The following is a 7,259-nucleotide window of genomic DNA, read 5'->3' as shown; positions in this document are numbered from 1 at the left end:
AATGGTTCTTTCCAGACTTATCTGAGCATCATTTGGCTTTTTGATAGAAGTGTGCAGCCAAAACATGTGATTTGATGTGTTTAACGTACACAATATGCCATATTTCATGATTAGATGTTAAAATGGGACTTAATTCTGCTCAATATAAATCCTTTAATGACATGAAGAGTTTAAGTTGTGTGAAGAGGAGTCATGGCATTATTATAAAGACTTGTGGGTGATCCAGGAAAGTATCACAGGAGCAGTAGAAATCCAGTTCTCCTCAGTATCAGTGTGTGATTTCTCAGATTTACACTCAGAAGCCCATTAAAAGACAGTCTGACTGTCCTCTTCAGAAGTGTCTCATGAAAGCTTCATTATTCACTTTCCTTTACATATCCAATATTTTCTGTTATCCACGAACCAACAAGGACTGAGCACATGATAAAAAGGTTCTGGAAATGAGAACAGGTTTAGAAACGGAGAGAATCTGAACCTCAGTCTTTGGGATGATATTGGCCACAGCTGGATCTTATCGTATGTGCTGACAGTTGCAGAGTCCATCAGTCGGACCAGAATGGAGCTGAACCAGGAGCTGAAGCAGGAGCTGAACCAGGAGCTGAACCAGGAGCAGAACCAGGAGCAGAACCAGGAAATGAAGCAGGAGCAGAACCAGAAGCAGAACCAGGAGCAGAACCAGGAGCAGAACCAGGAGCAGAACCCCTCCACCAGGAACAGAGCCGGCTCATCCTCTGGGTCCACCGGGCCACAGGTCAGTGTGGAGGAGGTTTTTATTTTAGTTCTTATTTATTGGGTTAGGACTCTGCACATTAACAACATATCAGAAGCCAGAGGAAAGATTTTAAAGCTGCTGTGATGTGTTCAGATCTCTTAGTTCGGGTTAAAACTCCAGGCTTAAACAGTTGGCAGATTGGTTGCATTTCTCAGTGGAGAGGAGGTCTGGGTTTGACTGTTTAGAAGGATTTGTGAGTTTTTCCACCATAGCAAACAGAGTTGGAGAGTTGTTGACATTCTTCTGAATCATTTCAGATAAATGCAGCTGTCTGGCCTTGCACAGCTCATTGTTATAACTACGCAGGCTTTGTTTGTACAGCTCCGAGTGAATCTGAAGCTCTGTTTTCCTCCACTTACGTTCAGCTCTGCTGCATCCTCTTTTCAGGTTTTTGACCGTAGTGCTGTTTCTCCATGGGCTTTTCTGTTTGATCAAGGTGCTCTTGGTTGTTATCGGTGCAACAGCTTCCATTACATTCAAAATGTTCAAGCTGAAATGATCCAGCCGTCCTTCAACCGACTCTGTGCTCAGTGTTGGTAACATAGCTATGGCCTCCCTAAACTGAGCGCTTGTTTTCTCATTAATGTTCCTCTTCTTAACTGAGAAGCTGGTTGTTTGAACATTCTGAGTGATCAATAAATCAAATAAAATACAAAAATGGTCAGACAAGGCCAAATCAGTAACCACAACAGAAGAAATATCAACACCTTTAGAAATGAGCAGGTCCAGAATGTGAGCTGGAAGGTGGGTAGGTTCTGTTACATGTTGCCACAAAGCAAACATAGCACAGAAGCCAAGGCAAGTTTATTTATACAGCTCAATTTAACTACAAGGTGATTCAAAGTGCTTTACAGAGACATTAGAACAGCAGAAATAAAAAGCATGATTTAAATTTTAACAAAAAGGAAAGAAATAAGAACAACAGATCAAATCAGGAGTTAAAATGTGATTAAGTTTTGAGCTTTATTCAAACGCAGCTGAAAATAGGCGTGTCTTCAGCCTGGACTTAAACACACTGAGTGTTTCAGCTGATCTGAGGCTTTCTGGGACTTTATTCCAGACATGTGGAGCATAGAAGCTGAATGCAGCTCCTCCATGTCTGGTTCTGACTCTGGGAACTGATGGAAGACCGGATCCAGATGAGCTAAGGGGTCTGGAAGGTTCATACTGGGTCAGGAGGTCCCTGATGCATTCTGGTCCTGGACCATTCAGAGCTTTATAGAGCAGCATCAGAACTTTAAAGTCTATCCTCTGATGGACAGGCAGCCGGTGTAAAGACCTCAGAGCTGGACTGATGGGGTCCACTTCTTTGGTCAGTGAGGACTCGAGCAGCAGAGTTCTGAATGAGCTGCAGTTTTTAGGTCACAGGTTAGGATCTGTGAAGATGCTGTTACAGTAATCAAGCCGACTAAAGATGAATGCAGGGACTAGTTTTTCCAGGTCCATCAGACCCTTTAACCTTGATATATTCTTAAGGTGATAGTAGGCTGACTTTGTTACTGCCCTAATGTGTTTTTCCAAATTTAGGTCTGAGTCCATGACTACACCCAGATTTCTGGCCTGGTTGGTAGTTTCTAGGTGTATAGATTGAAGTTCTGTGGTGACCTGTAATCGTTTCTCTTTGGCTCCAAAGACGATTACCTCAGTTTTGTTTTTGTTTAGCTGGAGAAAGTTGTGGCACATCCAGTCATTAGTCTCCTCAATGCATTTACCAAGAGCCTGTACAGAGCCTCGGTCTCCTGGTGACACTGTAATATATATCTGCGTGTCATCTGCATAGCTATGGTCGTTTATTCTGTTGTTTTTTTTATAATCTGTGCCAGTGGGATTATGTAGATGTTAAACAGAAGAGGTCCCGGGATGGAACCTTGGGGAACTCCACATGTGATTGTTGCCTGCTCAGATGTAAAGTTACCTATTGACACAAAGTACTTCCTGTTCTCTAAGTATGGTTTGAACCAGTTTAGTACAGTTTGTTTTTCTCCATCTGCGCTCAGCTTTCCAACGCTCTCTTTTCCCATTTTTCACCAGTGTGGAATTTACCTTCACCTCAATGGGAGCAATAGCATCCATAACATTTAACATTTTAGCATCGAAGCTACTGACGAGCTCATTGACTGAACCCCCGGACAGGGCAGGTGTTAAAGAGAAGACCTGGTTAAAGATCTCACTGCTGTTTTCAGTTCTACACCGTTTAGAGATCACTGCTGCTGAGACATTTGTGTGCAGTGAAATCGTACTCTCAGAGAAAACACAGGAATGATCCGACAGGCCCACATCAGACACAGTAACCTTTGAAATGCTCAGACCCTCAGAGATCAGTAAGTCTAGACTGCGCCCCCTATTGTGCGTGGGCTCTGTTGCATGCTGAGTCAGCCCAAAGTGTTCCAGAGTGTGACTCAGGTCTTTAGTCCCTTTGTCCTGAGGGTTGTCCACATGGATGTTAAAATCAGCAACAATAATTACAGTCAAAGCCAGCACAGATCATAGAGAGCAGTTCGCTGAGGTCATCAAAGTCTGCCCAGTATTTGGGGGGCCTGTAAACATTCAGAAACAGGACTCTGGATGAGGCCTTCAGCTGTACAGACACATATTCAGAGGACTGAAAACTTCCAGGAGATAACAGCCTCCATTGAAATGATTCCTGAAATAAGACTGCCCCCCCTCCTCCTCTCCTGCTCACTCTGGCCTCGCTGATAAAGCTGGAACCAGGAGGGGTCGACTCAATGAGAACAGCAGCTCTGTTATTCTGCTCTAACCAAGTTTCAGTTAAAAACATCAGATCCAGGGTGTGCTCAGTGATAAAATCATTCATTAAAAATGTTTCCCAGCTAAAGACCTAACGTTTAATAAAGCCTATTATTTGCCCCCTGGTGTTTGGGGGCAGTCTGTGGCACACAAGGTCTGTTTACTTTATTTAAAGATCTTTCAGAGTGCAGCTCTCTGTGTGTTCTGACTGGGCCACATTTCTCCTTCTGCCACCTAAAAGTGCAGAAATGTTCAAAGCTTCTAACCTGCGTTTCTCGGTTAATGGTGGACCCTGGAGTCCTGGCTGGGATAGAGACATGCTTTGGAGACCTTGGGTGATGTGGAGTAACGGGTCTGGTGAGGGGGGGGGGGGGGGGGGGGTGTGTGTTTGCCTCGCTGCTGTGTCCTTCAGTCTAATCTGTACAGTCATGTTTGGGTTTGCCGTCCCAACAGCATGACGTAAGTGTGCACCAAGTCATCTGCATCCAGCTCGATTGGGATGCACGCCATCAGGTCTGAAATGCTCCTTACAGCTCCAAAAGATATTAAAGTTATCAATGAACTTAATCCCACGGGCGATGCATTTGACAACCATGTGTTCAGGCCAAGAAGTCTGCTGAAAAGTTCAGTTCCTTTACCCACAGTAGGAATGGGGCCAGAAATGGAGAGCCGGTGTGCTCCATAGTGACACAGTCTCTCCAACAGCAGAGAAAAATCCTTCTTCAGGATCTCAGAGCCAGTCTTCCTGCTCAGAATATCTAAAGACCCTGTGTGGACAATGATCCTCGTGCCATCTGGATGAGTAGACAGAATGGTCTGCAAAATATCTATCAGTTCCCTGACTGATGCATCAGAAAAAGTTATATGTTCCGTCTTTGCCATTCTGACATGCTGTGTTATAGAGTCCCCGATCAGAATGGTGGCTATTCCTTTCTGTGTGGAGGTGTGGATCGCTTCTGTAGTCCTCACCTTGGTTGTGGGATTTGGGCTTCTCCTGATGATCTGGTTAGCCCTTGGCTGAGATTTGGGGCCATTTCTCTTGTTTTCATTCATGTTTGGGTTACATTCATCATCACACACTCTATTTTGAGTCAACGGATCGTATCTATTATGTACTGCATGTACTCTCATGCTGAAGACCAGCATTAATCTGACTATTTTGCCACTTTTAATTGAAGTGTGAGTACATGCTATTGCACATATATATGGCAGTTATGGATACGTTATGTTTTGCTTTGTGTGTGCAGATACGTACTTAGACGGGTGGAGGTGTGTATTGTTGTTTTTTTATTTTTATATATATTGATTTGGCAATAAGCACATCATGATTAATGGTGTCAAAAGCACGTTTTAAATCAAGAAATACAGCAGCTACAAAGCCACCCTGATCCAACAAGCTCTTTAAGTTTTCTAGGAAATAACAGGCAGCTGTCTCTGCTGAATGGAATTTCCTAAATCCAAACTGCATTGGATGAAGAGTGGCATGGCCATTATTTCAGTGTTCAGACAGTTCTGTGGGAACCCATTTCTCCGCTACTTTGGAAATTCTAGGTAAAATACTTATGGGTGGATAGATTTTGTCGGCCTTAAAGGACAAGACCGTTTTTTTGACATTGGGCCCTTGATTTCACATTATAACATGATGTTCTACTCACCCCTGCTTGTTGTTGAACATTTGGAGCTGTTCCGAAGATATTCGAGAGGCGTCTGGCTGCTCTCTTGAGATATTCGGCCATGAAACGGTTTCCTATGGGCAAGCTTATACAGGCACAAACTATGCTGTTTATAATTTATTAATTACTCTACACTAGCACTGATAACGTGGAGGTGCGTCGCTTACTTAAAAAAATCCGGGTTACTAATTTTGAATTTTAGCCGAATGAACAAATAGGCAGCAGGTCTGTGGGCTGTCTGTGGCAGTAGCACGACGAGGACGTCAGTAACACCCACTTTACGACAAAAAAATCAAAATTACAGTAACCCGGATTTTTTTAAGTAAGCGACGCACCTCCACGTTATCAGTGCTAGTGTAGAGTAATTAATAAATTATAAACAGCATAGTTTGTGCCTGTATAAGCTTGCCCATAGGAAACCGTTTCATGGCCGAATATCTCAAGAGAGCAGCCAGACGCCTCGCGAATATCTTCGGAACAGCTCCAAATTACGAACAACAAGCAGGGGTGAGTAGAACATCATGTTATAATGTGAAATCAAGGGCCCAATGTAAAAAAATAAAACGGTCTTGTCCCTTAAAGACGGTGGTGACCCGAGCAATCTTCCATGTCGATGGTACCGTTCCTGTTTTATGGATAGATTTACAAGATGTGCAACCGAGTCAGCAAGAGCCTGTTTATTGGTCTTTAAAAGGTAACTATTAAGACCAAATGAATCTCTGACCTTTTTAGAGATGAAATATGTGAGCATTTAAAGGGCTTCGCAAGTTCCTCAACTGAGCCAATGAAAAATCTATTGATAACTCAATGTCGTTATTTTCCAGAATATTAAACCTTCAAGATTTTGGATTTCCTCATTCAGGAATTGTTGCTGGCTTTTGGGTATGAAGTAGAACTGGTGACCTCTGGTGGATGCCATTAAATGCTTCCTCTTAATTTTCCATGAGCACAAGATAAAATTGTGATCTGACAGGCCTGATAATAGATTAAAAGTCTTAGAGATTCTTTCAGGATTATTAGTAAATATTAGATCAATTGTTGTATTTTACGTATTTGTTATTCTTGTCGCTCCTTTTATAATTTGTGTCAAATTGTACTCATCCATCAGCTGTTTAATTTTTTTCCTGACTTGATGTCCCAGTTGATATTAAAATCAGCGAGTAGGATGATTTCCTTCTTCGAGTTGCAGTGATTTAAGATTGTCTGAAGATGATCATAAAACACATCCTTTGCTGAGGTGGATCCACACAAATCGCAGTAAAAGACATTGCAGAGCAGAGTGATGCATTTAGACCAATACACTCAGCGTTAACGTCTTTAGGCCACCTTATTAGTTCATGTTGAAACTTCTCTCTGACATAGATTAAGGCCCAATCCCATTTCTATTTTTCTACCCCTACCCCTCGCCCCTTCAATCGTAGGGCTAAGGCGTAGGGCTTGAAACGTAACCCCTATGAATTGGGACAGCCCTTCACACTCACGTACGTCATAAGCCCGCGCCATCAGTTGTTACGTAACCAAAAGCGACAGCTTTAGCCAGAAATAAACAAACATGACCGGTGCTGCGGTGTTCGTGGTCTCCTGGGCTATTCATAAATTTTTATAAATATCTGCGTCAAATCGACGGAGTGCCATCAGGCGAAGGCGTCTTCGACATCTGGGAGCATTGCTGGATCTTGTTACGGTATGTAGAATGAGAAATTAATGCAAATAACGCGTGTGAATGAGCAGCTGGTAGCTTCCAGAGCCGGCGTGTGAAAATGATTGTGTGTGTGTGTTTGAAAGTGCTTCTAACTGTACATTTGTGATATCGTGTAATATAGAAACAATTTGCTTGTCTCGTTGGATTTGCTGATTTATTGATTGGAGTAATATCCTAACCCGGCTAACCTAGCTGAAAGCATAAGCTAACGTTTAGCCTTTGTTACTCGCCTCGTTCCGTTTGGTATAAACATGCAGCTCATGCGTTTTTGAAGCGGTTTTCTTTGTACCAGGTTCAGATTTGATGACTTAAATAAATGCACTGCATTGTGTGTGCTATCAATGTGTTGGTTTGGGAGGATGAA

The sequence above is a fragment of the Odontesthes bonariensis genome, chromosome 19 (genome assembly GCF_027942865.1).
Source record: "Odontesthes bonariensis isolate fOdoBon6 chromosome 19, fOdoBon6.hap1, whole genome shotgun sequence".
Classification (NCBI taxonomy): domain Eukaryota; kingdom Metazoa; phylum Chordata; class Actinopteri; order Atheriniformes; family Atherinopsidae; genus Odontesthes; species Odontesthes bonariensis.
Note: the sequence above shows the minus strand (reverse complement) of the source record.